The following is a 22,329-nucleotide window of genomic DNA, read 5'->3' as shown; positions in this document are numbered from 1 at the left end:
GGAGTGGGTGCTGGACCGGGAGCCACCCAGCTTAAAGATGGCTGCCCAGTTAGCAGACAAGTATGTGGCAATTTGGCCACATGGGCAGAAGCGCCCAACCAGCAGCCAGCCCCAAAAGACTGTACCACCAGGGGGACACCCCTCTTCAGCTCATCGCCCCCCAAAGCAAGCATCTTCCAACCCGGGTGCTTTTGGCCAGCAACCGCCCCGCAGTGCCCCTGCCAGTAATCAGAGGACATCGGAGCCACGCATGGACACGCCTCCCACAGCTATGGCTGTGGGAAAATCGGACATCTGAGGATGAACTGTCCTGCATCCCAAGCACCCCAGACTCGTGCCCCAAATCCGAGTGCTGGAGCCCGGATTGCTTGCTTAACCCGTGGAGGTGAGCCTCCAGAGACTGTACCCCCTCCAGTCAGTCCGATGGAGTGTGGCGAGAAACAGGTGGACTCTGCGGAGAGAGTCACCTGTATGGCTAAGAAGCCCCCACCAAATATGTGGCGGCACCTGCAGCCGGTCCAAGTGGGGTCCCTGCAGGGCGAAGGCTAAAGAGACTCTGGGGCCTCCATAACTGTTGTGAGCCCCCACCTTGTCGATCCTGCTGCAGTACTGCAGGGTTGCACTACAAAAGTTACAGTGGCCGATGGGCTAGAGCGAGAAGTGCCCATGGCCAGAGTCTACCTCGACTGGGGAGCTGGACAAGAGCTAAGAGATGTTGCCGTAATGGATGGCCTCCCAACTGATGTCGTCTTGGGGAATGATCTCGGTGGAGGAATCGTTACTGCCTTTGCGAACGCCATCACCCGGAGTCAAGCGGCCAGACTACAGTCTTCATCGTCTCTGCCAGCACAGCCCAGCCCAGAGGAAAAGACCACAGTGGCTGAACAACTGCCAACCACAGCGTCAGCCATCCCAGAGGAAAAGACCACAGCGGCCAGATCAGCACATCTGCCCCTTGCCTCTGGTGGGCCTACGTCTCCTAGCAATGCAGAGGATGTCGGTTCCAGTTTGTTGAATCCTGTAGGGGTGCCCAGTGATGCTCCTGTCCCTAGTGGTTTGCCAACTCCGGCGGTGACTATGAGCGACCACCCCGACCCTACCATGACTGACCCCAACTTGACTGACCCCAATATTCCCCCTGTAGAGTGTCCAGACTTAGGAGAAAGTGAGGGCCGCAGGCAGGAGTTTAGGAAAGCTCAGCTCTCTGACCCATCCCTGGAAGGTATGAGGCGCCAAGCTGGCCGCGGCCTTTCTGGGATGGGGACAGGGAGTGTAACCTGGTGGAAAGGGTTACTGTAGGGGGTAGCCAAGGTAGAAGAGGATAGGCCGGTGCGGGAGCAAGTTCAACTGGTGGTTCCCAGGAGCTTTCGGGAGCAACTGATGTCAGTTGCACACAAAATTCCTTTGGTGGGACACCAGGGGAGGGACCGAACACTGAGGCGCCTGACGCAGAACTTTTTTTGGCCCGGAGTGTCGGATGACGTCCGGACCTACTGTAAGTCCTGTGATGTATGCCAACTGCTTGGATGCCCCAGTGCTCGGGCTCCCCTGAGGTCTTTGCCAATAGTCGGGGAACCTTTCCAATGAGTGGCCGTGGACATAGTAGGTCCCCTACCTGTGCCCAGTAGATCGGGGAAGAGATACATCCTCACCGTGGTGGATTATGCTACCCGGTATCCAGAGGCTGTGGCTCTGTCCGCCATCACTGCGGAAAAGGTAGCGGACGCTCTGCTAGGCATATTTAGTAGAGTAGGGTTCCCCAGTGAAATCCTAACTGATCAAGGGACGAAGTTCATGAGTGATCTGGTCCAGTGTCTCTGGGCGAGGTGCGGAGTGCGTCAACTCCGCACTGCCCCCTATCATCCCCAGACTAACGGACTTTGCAAGAGATTTAATGGCACTCTGAAACAGATGCTACGGGCATTTGTGACTTCGGAGGGGGGAGACTGGGAGCGATACCTGCCGCACCTCCTGTTTGCATATCGGGAAGTTCCCCAGGAGTCAACCGGATTCTCGCCCTTCGAGTTACTATATGGCCGCAGAGTCCGTGGACCTCTCGACCTGTTCCGGGAGTCTTGGGAGGGGGAGCTGATCCACCAGGATGAGTCCGTGGTGGAGTATGTGTTGAAGCTCAGAGATCGGTTAGAGAATCTCATGGGACTAGCGCAAGCGAATCTTGCGGAAGCACAGACCAAGCAGAAGACTTGGTATGACCAGGGCGCGCGTGCTCGGGAGTTTGGAGTAGGGCAGAAGGTGCTGGTTCTGGTGCCTACACGTCAGAACAAGCTCCAGGCTGCCTGGGCGGGGCCGTACACGGTCGCAAAACGCCTAAGCGACATCACCTACGTGGTGTCATTTGACAGCGATGGTAGGAGACAGCGTACCTACCATGTAAACATGTTAAAGGCATACCACGAGCGTGTGGAGTCGGTAGCCGCTGTGTGCTGCCTGCCAATGGAGGAACCAGGAAAAGATCCCATTCCTGACCTCCTCGCGGATGGCAAGGGTGAGGGTGGTGTAGAGGAAGTTAGCTGGAGCAGTGAGCTTGGTAACCCCAAGAGGGAGCAGCTGGAATCAGTGCTGCAGTCCTTTGAGGCCCAGTTCAGCAGGCAGCCCGGCCTGACTTCCCTACGTGCCCATCATGTAGACACTGTCTACTGGTGAGCATAGGCCGATTCGGCAACCTGCGTATCGGGTCTCACCAGAGGCCCAGGCGAGTATCTACCAAAAGGTGCAGGAGATGTTAGCGCTAGACGTAATCACGCGCTCCAACAGTCCATGGGCCGCCTCCGTTGTACTGGTTCCCAAGAAGGACCGGACAACCAGGTTCTGCGTAGACTACCGCCGGTTGAACGAAGTGACCAAATCCGACGCCTATCCCCTACCCCGCATTGACGCACTGTTAGACGAGTTGGCTGGAGCGAAATACATCTCTACGTTCGACCTGAGCAAGGGGTATTGGCAGATACCAATGACTCCCGAGGCTCAGGAATGGTCCGCCTTCATCACCTCCTTTGGCTTGTTTGAGTTCAAAACCATGCCATTTGGGATGAAGAATGCGCCAGCCACCTTCCAGAGTGTGGTCGATGACCTGCTGAAGGGGTTCAGAGGTTTCGCCCAGGCCTACTTGGATGACATTGCTGTCTTCAGCCGAACCTGGGAAGAGCACCTGAGGCACGTGGGGTTGGTGTTAGAGAGGATTCTGTGGGCAGGTCTGACCATCAGGACAGACAAGTGCCAAATGGGGATGTCAGAGGTACAGTACCTGTGACACCGTGTGGGGGGAGGTAAGGTGAAGCCTGAACCAGCGAAGGTGGAGGCAATCCGCGACTGGCCCCGGCCCACAACCCAGAGACAGGTCCTGGCTTTCTTAGGGATCGCAGGGTACTGCAGACGTTTTGTCCCTGACTTTAGTTCCGTGGCCAAACCCCTGACTGATCTGACTAAGAAGAAACTCCCCAAGATAGTTGACTGGACGACCGCATGTGAGTTGGCATTCCAGTCGTTGAAAACAGCTCTAGTACTAGCCCCAGTACTGATGGCGCCGGACTATAGTAAAAATTTTGTTGTGCAGACTGATGCGTCACAGTACGGACTCGGGGCAGTACTGAGCCAGGAGGGGCCGGATGGACAGGAGCACCCTGTGGCCTATTTGAGCAGAAAGCTGCTACCGCGGGAGGTGGGTTATGCCACAATTGAAAAGGAGTGTTTGGCTATTGTTTGGGCTGTGAAGAAGCTTCAGCCCTATTTGTATGGCCGCCATTTTACGGTGATAACGGACCACAATCCACTACGGTGGCTCCAGCACACCACGGGGGAAAGCGGCAGACTGTTGCGGTGGAGCCTTGCTCTTCAGGTTTATGACTTTCATATTATCCACAAGCAAGGCAAGGCTCATAGCAATGCGGATGGACTGTCACGTCAGGAGGAGCCTGAGCCCCCAAAGATCTCCCGGTAACCCCATTAAGGACTGCGGGACCAAATCATTGGGACAAGGGTCCCTGGTTGACCCGCTTGAATGGGGGGGAGGAGTGTGGCCGGAGAGACCCCCAGCCCACGTGGACAATGGCCGCCGCGGCACTGAAGGGGTTAACCCCTAGTGCCCGGCGCCAATATGAGGACAATGGGCGCTTGGCGCCACTTTTAAAATGTATTGGGCGCTAGGCGCCGTGTGATTTAAAAATGTATTTTTACTTATGTGCCGCGTTCCCAGACCTCTCTGGCGACCGCGGCAGTGAGGGAGCCCCCAGCGCGCTGATCAGTGTGTGCGGAGGGGAACTGTTGCAGCCGGGAAATCAGCTCCCGCTGCAGCGATCTGTGTGAGCCGCTGACCGTCGGAGTCCGGGAGCTCCGCTCCCGGTAACGGCAGCGGTGAGCACAGCCCCCGGCGCACTGAGCTGTGTGTGCGCTGCGGGAGAAGGGTGAGCCGCTGCGGCTGGGAGCTCAGCTCCCGCTGCAGCGCGCTCTGGGGTTGCCTCTGCTGGGGGGCCGGGAGCGCTTCAGCACACTGGAGGTAGCCAGCCGCGGCAGCCGGGACGGACGTCCCGGGCTGCTGGGCGGCAGGGGGGTGCGCCGCAGCCCGGCTCCCCACCAGACGCTGCAATGAGGCCACAGATATCAGCGCCGCATGCAGGGGACCGGGCTAGCCGGCCCCCTGCGCGGCGAGGGCACCAGAGTGCGCCGCTCATGGGGGACCGGGCTAGCCGGCTCCCTAGCGGCGTGGGGACAATCAGGCTGGTGAGTGCTGGGGTCCGGAAGCTACGCTCCCGGCACCTCAGTGCTGCAGCAGACACAGAGCCACGGCGGCCGGGACAAGTGTCAGATCAGGGGGGTGCGCCGCACTGTGCGGTGAGGCCACCAAGTTAGTGCCACACTGGGGAGACAGGGACAGCCAGGTCCCTGGACCCTAGTGGCAGGCAGGCAGGCTGGAGGATGGGGGAAGCCAGCCCCATACCTCCAGCACTGAGAGAGAGAGCCCTAGCAGCTAGGCTGCAGGGCTAGGGGAGCCCCGCTGGGCACAGTATTTAAAACAAAAACATTGTGTTTTAAATGTAATAAAAAGTGTATTGTGCTGGGAGGCATTGCAGTGCCTGGGTATGTGGAGCCTGTGCAGGGCACAGGCTCAGTGTATATTTAGAGGGGAATGTACAGTGTATTTTAAATGTATTTAAAGGTAAATTGCACTTACTTGGTTGTGTGTCCCAGGAGGGGGGAATCCATGGCTGTGCAGGCTAATGGATTCTCCCAGACCTTTTCCCCAAAATCGGAATACTTTCCCTTCCAGCCTCACACTTGAAAGGGGCATTGGGAGAGAGAGGAGAAGCTCAGCTTTGAAACAAGCTGAGTGGTTTTCTGGAGCTCCATGGAGATCACCCGTAGTGGCCAGGAAACCTTGACCGTGGATCTAGGCTGCCCAGCTCTGGAGCTCAAATCCAGGCTGCAGGCAGTGGGCTAGGTCCCGGGCAGGTTTCTGGAAGTCAGTTTAGGCGGGAAAACTTCCCCCAGCCTAGACTGAACGGCACCGGGGCGTATCCTGATCCTCCAGGATGGGACAGACAAAGGAGAGTGACCACTCCCCACCGTCCATAGAGAACAATGTTAGCTGTGCATGTGACCAAGGCATGCACAGCCCATGGGTACACATTGATTGGTTGTACACCACAGGGCGGGCTTACCCCCTGTGGTAATGTGTATTGGAGTAGGATAAAAGGAGGGCAGTTGCCCCATGAAAATTGTATTATACCAACTACTTTCTGATGTGAACATCTTGCTGTATGCTGTTGCCCCTAGCAATAGGGAAGAGTCTTTTTTTAAGACTATTATTGAGCAAATAAACATCTGCCTCAAGAAGATTACTTCATCTTGTGACCTACAGGGTTATGCCAAACATAGACCCATCCTCCGGCTGTCCAGGGAAGTACCTAACGTCTCCAAGTTCCGCCTTCCGCCAGCTACCGGTAGAGGCCTAGCAAGTGGCTAGTTGGGATTCGTTAACACCACACAGGTGTGGTAAGGCAGCGTGTCGGCACATACAGAGCAGAACTGTGGTTCCAAACGCCACGGCAGATTAGGAGTTTGGTGGTGGCAGCATAAACCCGCCCACAGCGCAGTGGGTGGAGTCAGTAACAGGCGGTTACTGACGGTAAGCGGGAATCCCCTATGTGGTCAGGTCCCATGTGACCTAACCTTCCATTCTGTGCACTGGGAACGCGAACGAAAGGCGTCCGGTCACAGTAGCTAACTACCCTCTCCCTACAGAGTTGTGTAACAAGTGGGAAAATTCACCACCGGTGAATTCCCATGTCACCCGTCTAGTGGTGTCATCTACTCTGCCTGTCACCACTGTCACCTCAATGAAGGAACCGACAGATGAGCGTGTGAAGGGATGCCTGAAGTCTATTTACTCCCTTACGTGCTGTACATAGACCCACTATAGCAGCCTCCTGGGCTGCAAAAGGAATTGAAGCATGGGTTAAGGCATTAGAGGAAGAGCTGCCTCAGGACATATCTGACATTGCCAGACAGTACCTGTCTCACATTACCACCGCTGCCTATTACATTCAGGAGGCGTCCTCTGAGGCAGGTGTGTTGGTGGCCAAGGCATCGACTACGTCCATCCTGGCTCGCTGTATTGTGTGGTTGAGGTCATGGAAGGTGTTCATGGAATCCAAAAAGACCTTGGAGGTACTCCCTTTTAAGGGAGACATCCTGTTTGGGGAAGACCTCAATAAAATTGTGTCTGAGTTGGTGGCTGCTATGACTGCCTTTCTCCCTAACACTACTCCTTCTGCACAGAAGGCAAAAGGTACCACTTTTCGCTCTTTTTGACCTCAAGGGAAAGCAAAAGATCAGGCATACCCAAGACAATCTTGTGCTTCCAAAACCACAAGCCCAAAGTAAAACAATCCTGGGCAGCCCGTCAGCCTGCTTCTAAACACGACGAGCTGGCTGCATGACAGGACAGGCCACCCCCGGGGGGATCCCAGGGTGGGAGGCCAGGTTCTGCGATTCACCCAGGTCTGGTTAAAGACCACTTCATACGCATGGGTGCGAGAAGTCATCTCTCACAGGTACGCAGTCTCTTTCAAGAGGCGTCCCCCTTGCCAGTTCTGCACAACGGTTATCCCTTCGGATGCGTTAAAGGCGCAAGTTTTACAAATGGTTGTGAGTTCCCTCTTAGGTACATGAGTGGTGGTGCCGGTACCTCTATCCCAGAGAGGCGGTGGATACTACTCGACCCTGTTTTTAGTACCGAAACTCAATGGGTTTTTCTGGCCTATACTCAACCTCAAATCACTGAACAAGTTTGTGAGAATATCCAAGTTCCGTATGGAAACACTGCGCTCGATTGTACTGGCCATGGAACCCGGAGATTATATGGTATCCCTGGATATACAAGATGCTTACCTGCATATACTTATTGCCATATCGCATCAGCAATATCTGCGGTTTGCTTTTGGCAACCTTCACTATTGTCAAAGTCAGAAAAATGTCTCTATGCACGTTGCCATATTTGCACCGCACACTGGTCCGCGCTGCGCATGCGTACGCTCTCCCGTGAAGACGCATACCCGCAATAGCGTGCACCCGCGGGCGCACGGTATGCGTATTTACGGTAGAGTTTATGTAGTCGTAGCGTGCGACTCATTCGTTACATATTTTCACAATTAATGTAGTTTGTAGATCATGGTCCCTTTGATAGATTCTGAAAGTTTGGTTAATATAGAATGTCCCTGAGCAGAGGAATCCCTCTTTGTATTGTACGAAGGGTCTAACAGGAATCATACAGCAGTGTTTGGTACCCATCGGAAGAGTATTTAATTAGCGATATTCCGGTGTTGGTTTGGAGCGTATTAATCGCTCGTGCGAATAGTTATGGACATAAGAAGTTATGTCCATTTTATTTGTTCTTACTTAGTCATGCATCTGAACAGTTGGAGACAGGCATCAGTGGGTCTCAAATGGCTCTTTGACCTCAGAGATCCCCCAAACAATAGTTTGCATGTTAAGAGGGCCTCATATCTACACATGCATAAGGTAAACACAGGAATAGTAATTGAAGATCAATTGTACTCCAAATCAGTATCTTTCCCGCAGACGGAGTGCAATAGCCTTTAATTACACTGAGCTTTGAGACTCAATGAAGAAGGCCAACACCTGTGTTTACAAATGGGGCTGGATTTGTATACAGGAAAATAAGGGCTGAGACGTCATTGTCTCAACTGAAAGTGGACATCATGAATATAGAACAGAACCCAGACAGGATTCTGTTTTGTATTCGCCAAACAATAGCTCTCCAGAAGACAGGAATGTGTTAGTTATCACCCATTGTTTTGCATAACCAAGACCACTGATACAGTTTACCTGTATGAATCAACCTATGACCTTTGTTATAATGCGAAGCCGAGTTCCTGCGTCCAATGGACAGTGAGACTGTAGGGACCATTAGATTGCATTGTGTGAGTAGCATAAAAGACGGGTCTGTGACATCCAGCTTGCACTTCTCTTCAAATGGTTCTCATTGCTGATAATCAGGAAGCTGGATGTCCAGAGGCGCTTGCGATCGTTTCCCCTTGTGCGTAAGTTTCTCTCCGTAAGTTTCTCTCCGTAAAGAGAAAGGAGAGAGAGAGAGAGAGAAATTGGCTCACAGTAAGACAATCTTACTGTGAGCCAATTTCTCTCTCTCTCTCTCTCCTTTCTCTTTTCTCTCACATCTCCCCTAGACTAGTATTGTATTGTATTAGATAGTATTGTATTTTGGTTAGGAAGTCTCTGTTATATTGTAGTGTATCATTTGTACTGTTATTCTCTTTTTACAAGTATATTAGACATAATACAGTTAATAGGCTTTGGACCCTAAACCAGCATCTGTGTATTTCCTATAGTGTTAAGTGTTCACTTGAGCGTCGGTAACGCTCAAGCAGCTTTGTAGTTAGTCAGGTTACACAAGGTTGCACTTACACCCTGTATTCACATTAAGGTATTCTGTGTATTTCATTGGTATAAGGTTTAGACATAAAGGTATAGCGTTGTGAGCGTCTGCGCCGCTGGTGATCTCCTCGTGGTCTCGAGCGAACCGCTACGCCATAGCGAATCATTCTGTCCTGTGATCTCTGGGCCGTGAGCGAACGTGACGCTTGAGCGTCTCGCCTACGGCTGAGCGATCGTTACGCAACCAGTGTACCCTTACGGTACTTCTTAAGTAAACAGCGTACAGTGTTCTTAGACTTCATAAAGGGTTGTAAATACATAAAAGAATTCTGCTTTGTTAATTGGGGGCCGTCCAGTCCTTCACATATCTGCACTAGGTAGATCAGCAGACATTATCCCCCAGCAAAAGGGCGGGAGGTTGTCTCGCAGTGCTGATGGGATAAGCGTCTGCTTCGCTTAGATAAAGAGTGCTGAAGGAATCCGGAGACCAGGAGGTAAGAACAAAACGCTTGTGTCTTTTAAAACTGTATTTTTCTTCTGTCTTGCGTATATACGCACGTATACATATATATCTGCATTTCTTTTCCATCCGTGTATTTCATTTTTTTCGTATATCACTATCCTGTTTGCCAGTTTTATAGTTGATAAATGTGCTGAGAGAGATTTGTCGCTATTTCAATAATTTAAGTAGAAGCAACATAGTTAAAATATAGACAAACACACAGCTTTGCCAAGAGACAAGGTCAGTGTGGTGCGCGGTAAATGATCAAGGATCATCTACATTGATAAACGTATAAATCGTGTTACGGTGGATCTTTGCTGTGCGTACACGTGTCTCTAACAAAAGACTGAGACTTGCGTACGCAACCCAAAGGCCGACGCACGCAGCGCAACGGAGCGTCCGTGTACGCTCATGTAACAAATCACAAATGTTATAATTAAAAGGCGATAAATAGCGCAAAGCAATAAGTAGCGCAACGCGGTAAATAACGCAAAGCGATAAATAGCACAAATTGATTTCAGCTTTCCAAAACTTAGTTTAAATACCTTACTTTACTGTAATACCTCTGGGGAGAGCTATCAGACTACGGGAAATGATTTTTCTGATCAGAAAACTATAAGAATGATAGTGGGTTGAAAACGGTATGAGTGTATTGAATCCCGCTTTGTGGACTTTGTGATCTATGTGATAATCCCGCTTTGTGAACTTTGTGATCTATGTGGAACGTGATGAGCACGATCTGAGTGAAAACGTGCAACAGAGTGTGATAAAGTTTTCATTGTATTACGCTCTGGCTGTTTTGGAGCACAGTAGGGAGACTCCAATGATCCTACCATTTATGGGCAACAAGTGTCTATAAGTGGTACGATTGGACCGCACGGTTGTATGTGTGACCAATAACGCAACGTGATATGAGGTCGTATATCCATGCGTAAATCTTGCCCTCATACGTGTTGTAGGGAGCACATGCAAGCGTGATTTGTGTAAAGAAAAAGGAAGGGAATTTTCTCAGGAAAATCTCTAAAAATAGGGCCTGCAACGGCTACACGTGTCTGCTAGAAGGCGGAACGGAGATACCCGGAGCAGAAGAAGTTCAGTGGAAGAGCTTTAAGGATTTCCAACGAAGTTCTGTGTTTGGTGCATTTTAGGAAGTTTTTTCTGTGTTAAAAAGGTCCACGATGGCAGCCAAGTGCACAATACAGAGACGGTCGGAGGTCAGGATTCAGACTCCAGAGGCTTGCAGACCCCGAGGGTCTGCTCGGTTAGTAATGTGGGGGAAATATGGTCCCCACTCTGAGACCTTTTGTGATGAATGGACACGAATGACTGCGGGGGATAAGGTACCATTTCCCGGGATAGGTAGTTTTGACTTAGAGGTGTTGCATAATTTAAGGCGAAGGATATGTCTCATCAAATCAGCAAAGAGACGAATCAAGCATTATGATTGTTTACAGATATGGCAACAGGAGAGTGAAATGCAAAGAAATGTAACTTACTTACCTAACTTTCATCTTGAGAGGGGAGAGGTGGCAATGGAGGGGATTGTGGTTGCGGAGAGAAGCACAGGGGTGAACAATAAAAATGCTCTTAGCAACAGTAGTACAGATAATAAGAATAAGTGTGATAAATGTAACAATGCTAATTGTAATGCTGTTGAATGTACAACTATTAACCCATGCAAGTCGCACCCCATGTTAAACTTTCCTCAGGGACACCAACAAGAAAGTGAACCCAGAACGATGTCGGCACCTCCTCCAGAAGCCATCACACAAGACATCCAGGTGGACGCGACCCAATCGGTAAAAACTGTAATCAAACCCCCTAATGGAGGGTCAGGTGAGGTCGTGTCCACAGGTATGTATGGTATTATACATCACGCACAAACAAATGTACCTTATATCATAGAATCAATTCAGAATGACATTACTGGACTTAATCCTGTTAGGGTAATTGCAGTACCAAATGGGGAAACTGACTCTTCAGGAATCACTCCTGTCAGGAACATCGCCATGTACTGCCCTTTTTCCCGAACAGAATTAAGAGCAATTCTGTCTGAATTTCCTGATCCCAGGAAAGACTTAGTTGCTTGTCAAAGATACATTAGAGTGCTAGGACATACTGCAGAGCCAAGTAACAAAGATTGGAGGACAGTTTTGAGGGCATGTTTACCCCCCGATGTTGATTCAGTGAAATTTATCACTGATTGTAAGCTAGATGAGGAAGTGCCACTAACAAACAAGTATAACCAAGATAATGTAAAAAGAATCAATCTACAGTTGAAAGAATATTTTCCTACAGTAGCAAAGTGGAATAAAATCTATACAATAAGACAAAAAGAAGGTGAATCCGCAGAAGAGTATTTTCACCGGGCTCTGCAGGATATGGCTAGGTACACTGGTATAGATGACATTGAAACTAATGTACACCACAGAGAGGTAGCTGTGTCCGTATTAGCGAGCAACTTGAAAGACACACTAAAAATTAGGGTACAAACCTCAATACCTCATTGGAGAGGTATCTCGGTTGCGGCATTAAGAGAGTCCGCTATCGAGCATGACCGAAATATCAAAAGAACCAGGGAAGCGCAGGGAGAGCGGTTGATGACACTGAACATCCAAGCACTAGAGAATGCATCAAGTCGACCGGAACCCCAGGCCCCTAGCACATGGAGAAAGCCAAGGATTTGTTACAATTGTAGAAGAGAAGGGCATTATGCCAACAACTGTAATAACCCACATAAAGTTAGACCCCCTAGACCAAGAAATGAGCAAAATTACAACACACACCATTATAATCAGAGATCAGATAGGAGGAATTTTGAGCCACACCCATGATAGGTAGTCAAGAAAGGTGATCATACGACGGATGGTAAGCCTGAGGTAATGGTTAGTAAACTGGGAGGTCATTCACTGAAGACACAGGAATGACCAGGTTAAACGTTGTAAATGTATTTGTGAAAAATGTTTTTTCTCTCTCTCTCTATCCCCATCTCTGACGATTATTGGTAAGAATTCGAACATTGCATATTCGCTTGGTCCTTGCAGAAGTCTACCAAACCCCAGCATGACCTATCCACCACAATGTATTCTGGCCAGATACAGACAGTGGAATAATGCAAGTGCTGGTGGGGAGGGACTGCTCAAGGAAACCATTAGACACGTAGATACGACAGCCTAATAGTCTGACAATGTTTTCTTAATGTTGACAATGTTTAAAAATGCTTTGTTTCTCTTCTCTTATTGATGGTTATTGTCGAGTTATGTAATGTATATATGCACATGAATTGTTCTCTATCTCTTTTGTTTTTTTTTTGTGTTTTCTCTCTCTTCTCACTCATGTTTTCATGGTTTAAAGATGGTATGTCACCCCTCAGTTGGACCAATGGTAATGCCAGATTTTTTTCTCCTTACAGAAAGATCGCCGGTTAGGAAGGAATATTGCATCACCAGAATGTTCGTTTGGAAGACTGAGAGACAGCACCTTTGAGAGGACAGCAGAACAAGAAGAACAACAAGACGAGAGAACTTATTATCGTAACAAGTTCTCTCCCCCTCAAACTGTTTTCTTATACCCCCTTTACAAATTTCTTCTTTTCTCCTCCTGTAAGATGGACTTGCCCCAAGAGACTGTGATATGGATTTTCCCGTTAACCATGATGTTGACCAGAGCAGTCTGTTTCGGTGAGAGTACCAGTGAGGTCGAGAAAGGATCCAGAAAGGTCCTGATGACTGAGACGGAGGTGTAAATTTCCAATAGCAACCCAATCACCAAGCAAAGGCGAGTACCGGGCACGATCTAACAACCATGTTATCTGTAAACATTTTCTTTGAAGGATTGTTAGTTAAAAAAAAAAAAAGAAAAACTGTATCTGTAGGCTCTGTGACAATGGTTGAAGATGGATGCATAAAGAAATGCCAATCCAGTCTTAATATCCATATGGACCAGCATCCATTGAGTGACCATCACTCCTTAGTGGGTAACGTGTTAAATAAAACAGATTGCTGGGTATGCTCTCAAGTACCTCAGGGTCATAGCAAATCAGGGCTAGTACCATTTCCTTTAACGTTAGGGGAGGTACTTGAGCTAAGGGGTGGGAGACCGGTGGACCGGAGGTTTAACATCTCCAGCCCTCCTAGTTTGAAGCTCCACCAATACCATGTGGATAGGTCCCTCTTATGTTTTAATATCTCCAATCCCCGTAAGCCGGGAAATTGGGAAGTGTCATGGAGCAACCTTACCATGACCTTTTCACACAGAGCAGATAGAATGCCTACAGATACAGAGCTGGTACGCCACATAGCCAGTAGAGGAAAATCTTTCCGGTATCGATATACCTTAGGAAATAGGATTACTAGAGTTGGAGAGGTATCACCAGGATACTGTGCACATATCGTACAAACTGATACGTGCATTAAGCAGATGGAAGAATTAGGGTCAGGAGATTTCACCTGGAAGGTTTGTAACATGATCATGTCCTTCTCCGTCCCTTATGTTCTCCCCGATGATGCATATTTCATATGCGGGAGAAAGGCGTACAAGTGGCTTGCCCCAAACTCTGAAGGATTGTGTTATATTGGAAAAGTATTGCCTGAAGTGATGACTGTTACACATGACAAAATGAAGGACATACACCGTGGTGCCCAAGCTCCTTATACTCACACTCATTACGAGCACCGAGTTAAAAGACAACTGTCAGAAAGGTTAGAGCATCCGGCCTCTGATCTTATCCATGAATCCACCGGGATTCAGGTTCTGGTAGCGTTAGATTTCACTCGTACCGCTCGAGGAGTGATGAATTATAGATACATTTCCGCACTCGCCAATTTGTTAGATAATATCACTGAAATGTATGATGACACGTTTAGATACACTGGAAGAGAACTTCAAGCTTACAAAACAGAACTAGTTCAGCATAGGATGGTTCTTAATTATCTTACAGCAGTAACAGGCGGATATTGTGTTACATTGGCAACACAGTACGGTATAAAGTGTTGCACGTATATCACGAATAGCACCGAGGATCCGGTCGAGGTCATAGATCAAAAGATGGACGATATTCTCCAATTGAAGTGGGAATTTCGCCGAAAACACAATCTCACCCTTGCTGCTGTAGGTAATGAGCTGACTGGTTGGGTGTCATGGTTGAACCCGCGAAATTGGTTCTCCGGTTTAGGAGACTGGGCTCAAGGAGTCATAATGGATGTTGGAAAGTTTCTACTATGTATCTTGGGTGTCGTTATATCGATTGGATTGATATTTAGATGCGGGCAGGCTTTAATGAGGTGCAAACAAAGTACAAAAGTGATGAGCTTGAGGAGTGAGGAAACCGTAATTAACCTGGATTTGATTTATGACCCAATGATAGAAACCAGAATGTGATGAAAATGCGATTATACGGTCCGTTTCTTTCACCTGTTTTTCTGCTTTTCTCCAAGATACAAAGACCCCCTTGGACGAGGAAGCTGACGAGACGAGATGTATACAGACAACGGATTGACCAAAGAAGAAGATTTGACAACTTTAAATATGGACACTTGATGAACTTTGCCATGGATCCCCAGTTTCCCTAGTATTTTTAAACTCACGCTAGCCCAACATTTTCTGTACATCTGATGGCATTGACAAAGCTTATTGCTCACACCTAATGAGCAAAACAGCGCAAAGAAGACGACTTTCAACAGATACCGAACAAAACTTCGACGACAGATGTACATTTACCTGACATAGGATATCATTGCATTTTTCGTAAGTGTTCTTTATCTTCATCTCTACAACCCTCAGGTAACGACACACATAGACGATAGGGAATACAGGCACAGATATCAGCAACCGCATACCTCCCCCATTCATGTATCATCAACTAAAATGTGCATCCCCATTTTGTTACAACCACAGCCGAAATGAGCTCGGTAGAGTTTGACAGCCCATCCACAGACCCTTAGTACGGGATAAGAAGGAATTCAAATGTATACTTCGCAATACCTCGAAGCTTGATTTACCACACGTACGGCACGATGATACATGACCCTCCAAACATGGACTCATACACACATGCTTCTGCTTTCTCACTAGGTCATACCCTCTTCACACCTACTCCACTCTTCTTCCTTTCCCCACCATGGAAATCAATTAACCCCTGACTTACATTTTTCTCCTTTTGAAATGTTTTAGAAGGTGGCAGTTATTATTGACTGCCAAAGGGTGGACTGTCAAAGTCAGAAAAATGTCTCTATGCACGTTGCCATATTTGCACCGCACACTGGTCCGCGCTGCGCATGCGTACGCTCTCCCGTGAAGACGCATACCCGCAATAGCGTGCACCCGCGGGCGCACGGTATGCGTATTTACGGTAGAGTTTATGTAGTCGTAGCGTGCGACTCATTCGTTACATATTTTCACAATTAATGTAGTTTGTAGATCATGGTCCCTTTGATAGATTCTGAAAGTTTGGTTAATATAGAATGTCCCTGAGCAGAGGAATCCCTCTTTGTATTGTACGAAGGGTCTAACAGGAATCATACAGCAGTGTTTGGTACCCATCGGAAGAGTATTTAATTAGCGATATTCCGGTGTTGGTTTGGAGCGTATTAATCGCTCGTGCGAATAGTTATGGACATAAGAAGTTATGTCCATTTTATTTGTTCTTACTTAGTCATGCATCTGAACAGTTGGAGACAGGCATCAGTGGGTCTCAAATGGCTCTTTGACCTCAGAGATCCCCCAAACAATAGTTTGCATGTTAAGAGGGCCTCATATCTACACATGCATAAGGTAAACACAGGAATAGTAATTGAAGATCAATTGTACTCCAAATCAGTATCTTTCCCGCAGACGGAGTGCAATAGCCTTTAATTACACTGAGCTTTGAGACTCAATGAAGAAGGCCAACACCTGTGTTTACAAATGGGGCTGGATTTGTATACAGGAAAATAAGGGCTGAGACGTCATTGTCTCAACTGAAAGTGGACATCATGAATATAGAACAGAACCCAGACAGGATTCTGTTTTGTATTCGCCAAACAATAGCTCTCCAGAAGACAGGAATGTGTTAGTTATCACCCATTGTTTTGCATAACCAAGACCACTGATACAGTTTACCTGTATGAATCAACCTATGACCTTTGTTATAATGCGAAGCCGAGTTCCTGCGTCCAATGGACAGTGAGACTGTAGGGACCATTAGATTGCATTGTGTGAGTAGCATAAAAGACGGGTCTGTGACATCCAGCTTGCACTTCTCTTCAAATGGTTCTCATTGCTGATAATCAGGAAGCTGGATGTCCAGAGGCGCTTGCGATCGTTTCCCCTTGTGCGTAAGTTTCTCTCCGTAATCATTGTCTTACTGTGAGCCAATTTCTCTCTCTCTCTCTCTCCTTTCTCTTTTCTCTCACATCTCCCCTAGACTAGTATTGTATTGTATTAGATAGTATTGTATTTTGGTTAGGAAGTCTCTGTTATATTGTAGTGTATCATTTGTACTGTTATTCTCTTTTTACAAGTATATTAGACATAATACAGTTAATAGGCTTTGGACCCTAAACCAGCATCTGTGTATTTCCTATAGTGTTAAGTGTTCACTTGAGCGTCGGTAACGCTCAAGCAGCTTTGTAGTTAGTCAGGTTACACAAGGTTGCACTTACACCCTGTATTCACATTAAGGTATTCTGTGTATTTCATTGGTATAAGGTTTAGACATAAAGGTATAGCGTTGTGAGCGTCTGCGCCGCTGGTGATCTCCTCGTGGTCTCGAGCGAACCGCTACGCCATAGCGAATCATTCTGTCCTGTGATCTCTGGGCCGTGAGCGAACGTGACGCTTGAGCGTCTCGCCTACGGCTGAGCGATCGTTACGCAACCAGCGTACCCTTACGGTACTTCTTAAGTAAACAGCGTACAGTGTTCTTAGACTTCATAAAGGGTTGTAAATACATAAAAGAATTCTGCTTTGTTACTATCCTGTTCCAGGCTCTGCCGTTTGGACTGGCCACGGCCCCTCGGATCTTCACCAAGGTTATGGCCGTGACGACGGCTCATCTCCGTCGCCAGGGAGTAAGGATCCTGCCATATCTGGAAGACTTGCTGATCCTGGCAAACTCCCATGATGTCCTTCTCAGTCATCTGCAACTGACGGTAAACTTCCTACAATCCAACGGCTGGCTCATCAACTGGAAGAAGTCTTCGCTGGTACCTGCTTGGAGCATGGTGCACCTGGGGGCACTGCTGGACACACACATTCAAAAGCTGTTTCTGTCTCCAGAAAATGTCCTGAAGCTTCAGGACAGGGTAAGATACTTCCTCTCTCACCCAAGAGTGTCGATACACTCGACGATGCAAGTACTAGGCCTGATGGTGTCGGCTTTTGACATGGGAGAGTACACTCAATTTCATTCTGTTAATCCTTTCCAAGTGGGATGGCCTACCTCATCGGATCAGGTCTCACATGATCTCCTTGACTCTGGAGGTTCGTCTATAGCTGACCTGGTGGCTATAGGACCAACAGTTAAGCAGGGGCCATCCCTTCTGTATCCCAAACTGGGTCCTACTGACTATGGATGCCAGTCTGAGGGGATGGGGCGTGGTGTTGGAGCAACACTCTTTCCAGGGTCAGTGGCATACATAAATCATCAAGGAGGCACTCAAAGCCGCATGGCAATGATGGAAGTGTAAAAAATCCTTTGTTGGGCGGAACGCCATCTGCCAGCAATATCGGCAGTGTTCATTCCGGGAGTCCTCAACTGGGAAGCGGACTTCCTCAGTCGTCAGGACGTACACGCCGGAGAGTGGAGTCTTCATCCGGAAGTCTTTCAACTCAAATGGGGCCTACCAGATGTAGACCTGATGGTGTCTCGACACAATCACAAAGTTCCGGTCTTCGGATCAAGTGCCAGAGATTCTCATGCAGCATTCGTGGACGCACTGGCAATTCCATGGAACTTTCGGCTGCCATACGTGTTCCCTCCAGTGTCACTCCTGCCCAGGGTACAATGGAAGTTTAAACAAGAAGGAGGAATACTACTTCTAGTCGCTCCAGCGTGGCCCAGACGGCATTGGTTCTCAGACCTGAAAGGTCTATCGATAGAGCGTTCTCTTCTGCTTACGCAATGCCAAGACCTCCTCGTTCAGGGCCCCTGTGTCTACCCGGACCTGGCCAGACTGGCTTTGATGGCGTGGCTCTTGAAGCATCACTCCTGAGGGCCAAAGGATTCTCAGAGGTAGTTATCCAAACTATGCTAAAGGCCCGAAAACCGGCTTCTGCATGGATATACAGTATTACAGGGTCTGAAATTCTTACTTCACCTGGTGTGCTGCTAAGAAATGCGATACATTCAAATTCAGAACTTCCAGTCTTTTGGCTTTTCGGCAACAAGGCCTGGACGTAGGCCTTCGTCTGGCCTCCTTCAAGGTTCATATATCTGCCTTGTTGGTGTGGTTTCAGAGAAAAATTGCGTCTATTCCTGACGTTCATACTTTCACTCAGGGTGTTTTACAGATTCAGCCTCCCTATGTCCCTCCTGTGGATCCATGGGATCTGGCTGTTGTCCTGAATGCCCTGCAAGAGTCTCCATTTGAAGCTCTTGAGTCAGTGGACCTTAAATAGCTCACGGTCAAGGTCCTGTTCCTACTGGCTATTGCCTCTGCTAGGAGGGTGTCAGGCCTAGGCGCTTTGTCCTGTCGTCAACCCTTACCCGGATCACTGTGGGGAAATGGGCGTTTCTGGGTGGCTACTATGCGGACACACAGAAATGATCTGTCTAATGGGACGGAAGTATGAAGGGCGCGCAGCCAGATTTTTGCGCTCCTTTGTGGTGTGTGTACGGAGAAGGGACGCCTCTTCCAGACAGTACCAGCTGTGGCCGGGGGGAACAGTGGGCGCAGCAATGTATATGCATGAAGATGGACGAATACTCGCATTAGCATCACGGAGTAAATCTGGCGACCACAAACGTTTGCAGATGTCGCCATTCAATTAGGAATCAGGCCCATCGCGAGCCATAAGCTAGTTGGCATAATGAATCTTGCAGGAATTCGCACTGCGCATGCCCAGAACATTGGGGGTCATTCCGACCAGATCGCACGCTGCAGTTGTTCACAGCGCAGCGATCAGGACGGAACTGCACATGCGCCGGTGCCACAGTGCGCCGGTGCCACAGTGCGCCGGCGCATGCCAGACGGCCGAAGGCCATCGTTACCTAGCGATCACCTCTGCCTGATTGACAAGCAGAGGCATTCGCTGAGCGGGAGGGGGTGGCACGGCGGCGTTTGGCCGCCGTTTTTGGGACGCAATCCGGCCAGCGCAGGCGTGGCAGGACTGTGCGGGTGACGGGCAGTAGCAGCTGCATGACGTCACACGCAGCCGCTGCGACCCGGGGCAGCCGCAGGAGCTGCACTGGCCGGGAGTCACTCTTCAAGTACAAAAGCATCGCCGCTGTGCGATGCTTTTGTACTTGTGCGGGGAAGGGGGGCCGGACTGACATGCGGGGCGGACTAGCCCTGTGCTGGGCGTCCCGCCGCATGTCTGGGAAGATGATCGTAAACGAAAAACTCGGAATGACCCCCATTGTGCCCAGGGTCCACAGCTATTGCCATTCACTGCTTTTGTTGCCGATGTGAGACGGAGACTTGTATCTGCTGAGGTTTATGTAGCTTCATTTATCTTTATGGTCTCTGTGGCAGCGCCTGTGCGCCTGGGAGCGCAGCTGTTTCCTCCGACACTCCTACGATACTGCCATAACACGCCCCATGAGGCGGACTTTTTTGCATTCACTTCAAGCCACCTCCCAGTCTCTGCCCATTTCTGATACTGTCTGTCACAATCACAACGGCGCCCCTGTGGGGTACACTCCGTGTAACGCATGCTCCGTAGGGGTTCTCTGTGCGGATTGCACACTTGCAAATAATCGCTCAGTTTCGGGAACATCATATAAAATGCAAATTTATACCAACGTATATATCACACGTGTATGACTAGGGACCTGGGGGGTAATTCAGACTAGATCACCGCAGCGGCAGCAATCACAGTCTGAATTCTTTTATGGAGTGCGCTCGGGCAGCTGGGCGCACTGCGCTGGTGCACCCCGGGAGCCCAGTGACATGCTAAAAGCATCTCAGGGCTGCGGTCGCCTCTGTCTGATTGACAGGCAGAAGTGGTCGCAGGGCGGGAGGGGACGTGCCAACGGCATTAGAACGCCGTTGGCGGGGCGCAGTCTTGACATCCCAGGTGTGTCCGATCAGTTGCGAGGGCGGGCCGCGGTGGGTAGCCGCCTGCCGGTGTGCAGGAGCTGCACTGGCAGGGAGCTACTCACCGGGTGCAAAAGCAATGCCGCTGTGCAGTGCTTTTGCACCCGTGCGGGGAAAGGCAGAGCCAGACGTGCGGGGCGGACTAGCCCTGTACTGGACGTCCCCCCACATGTCTAAATTTAGCACATCTATGATCAGATCTGAATTAGGCCCCTGTTTTATTTCCTTATACAGTTGTGCAATGAGAAAATAGAAATACCCAGCGGGGAATCCTCGGCAGTCGGGCGACAGAACGTGTAACGTGGCCCTACACAGACGGAGCAAGTAGCCTAGTTTGCCAAAAAAATAAAAATTCCATGAAACTCAGTTTGCTCATCCAGGTGCTTCATTAACGTGTTTGGATAACAATGACCACTTACCTGGTGTGACATAACTCAGCGCAAAGCAGGTAATCCATATGTGACAGAAAATACAGACACGTGAAACTGACTGCTCCTCACGAGCTACACTAGCTGAACAGCCAATCACGAGCGGTCTCTCAGATAGCCAATCACATAAGAGTCTGCTCCTGACTGGCTGACAACGATCCCTTCATTTTGCTTCGGGTGTTCCTCAGGTGCGGCCTGTACATTCTGTTTGGCTTTTTAACCACCACTTAAAACTTGGGACGGATTCATTTTTACCTAGCGTGAAACATGGAGGATCAGACCTCCAAGCCAGCACTTGTAAAACACGGATATCTGACAACTGGGGGGAGATTTATCAACGTTTGGAGAGAGATACAGTGGGGAGAGAGATAAACTACCGGCCAATCAGCTCAGAACTGTTAGATTTCAAACACAAACTGTCAGGAGCTGATTGGCTGTTATTTTATCTCTCTCCAAGCTTTGAGAAATAACCACAGTTTATCTCTCTCCACGTTGTCTCTGTCCTAGGTTCAACACATCATACTTTGTTTCTCTCCACTTTATCTCTCTCCAAGACTCCTGGGCTGAAAGCCCCGCAATGTAAGCGGGAGCCGGTATCCTGCCCAGCAGTCCCCTTCTGGTCACATCCAAGCAGAGCTATTATTATTTCTTTTATTTTTGTCTTTTAAGGACTGCCTTCACCCAAACTAAGCAGAGGATGCGAGAGGAGCAGCTGACGTCAAAGTCTAAGTAAACTGAGGGCTGGTTCCTGTATCCCTGAGACTCTGGCAGTCTGCACACTGCAGTCACTTCATCCTGGATGCCGGGAGATCTGCGGCTGATCCCTCCTCACTCGCTGTAAGTACAAGTTTCTGTTTCATACTGTATCTGACTGTATGCTGCAACTTTCCCCGGATCCACGTCCATTCCATGCATGAGGCACCAGTCCTCTAATTGCGGGAACAGAAGGGTTAAACGTTCATCAATATATATATATATATATATATATATATATATATATATATATATATATAATAGATAGATAGATAGATAGAGATATATGCTAAATTATGCAGGAATATGGTTTTAGTGGATAAATGCCTAGGTGTTTTATATATTTTTGTGTGCAGAGTATATTATCAGTTGCAGAAACAGGTGCCCCGGTGGCGGTGGACTCATACTGTACAAGCTGACCGCCATCCGCCAACTGCGCCTTTATCTTGTATTTATTTGTTTGTTTTTTTATTCAAAT

General features: G+C 48.8%; 1 protein-coding gene across 3 annotated transcripts in view; it reads left to right on the top strand.

Annotated features, from left to right (window-relative positions):
- The window catches only part of GPR20 (G protein-coupled receptor 20), a 141,492-nt gene that overhangs the window by 35,146 nt on the left and 84,017 nt on the right, over positions 1 to 22,329 (top strand). For 2 of the 3 annotated variants that reach the window (XM_063921196.1, XM_063921198.1), the window contains exon 1: positions 19,896 to 21,935. The gene's annotated coding sequence lies outside the window, so the exon portion shown is untranslated. Of the gene's footprint in view, positions 1 to 19,895; positions 21,936 to 22,329 lie in introns of those variants that run through there. The other variant, XM_063921197.1, reaches the window with a different exon arrangement.

Source organism: Pseudophryne corroboree, chromosome 5, assembly GCF_028390025.1.
Source record: "Pseudophryne corroboree isolate aPseCor3 chromosome 5, aPseCor3.hap2, whole genome shotgun sequence".
Taxonomy (NCBI): domain Eukaryota; kingdom Metazoa; phylum Chordata; class Amphibia; order Anura; family Myobatrachidae; genus Pseudophryne; species Pseudophryne corroboree.
Note: the sequence above shows the minus strand (reverse complement) of the source record. Positions and strands in the feature narration are given on the sequence as shown.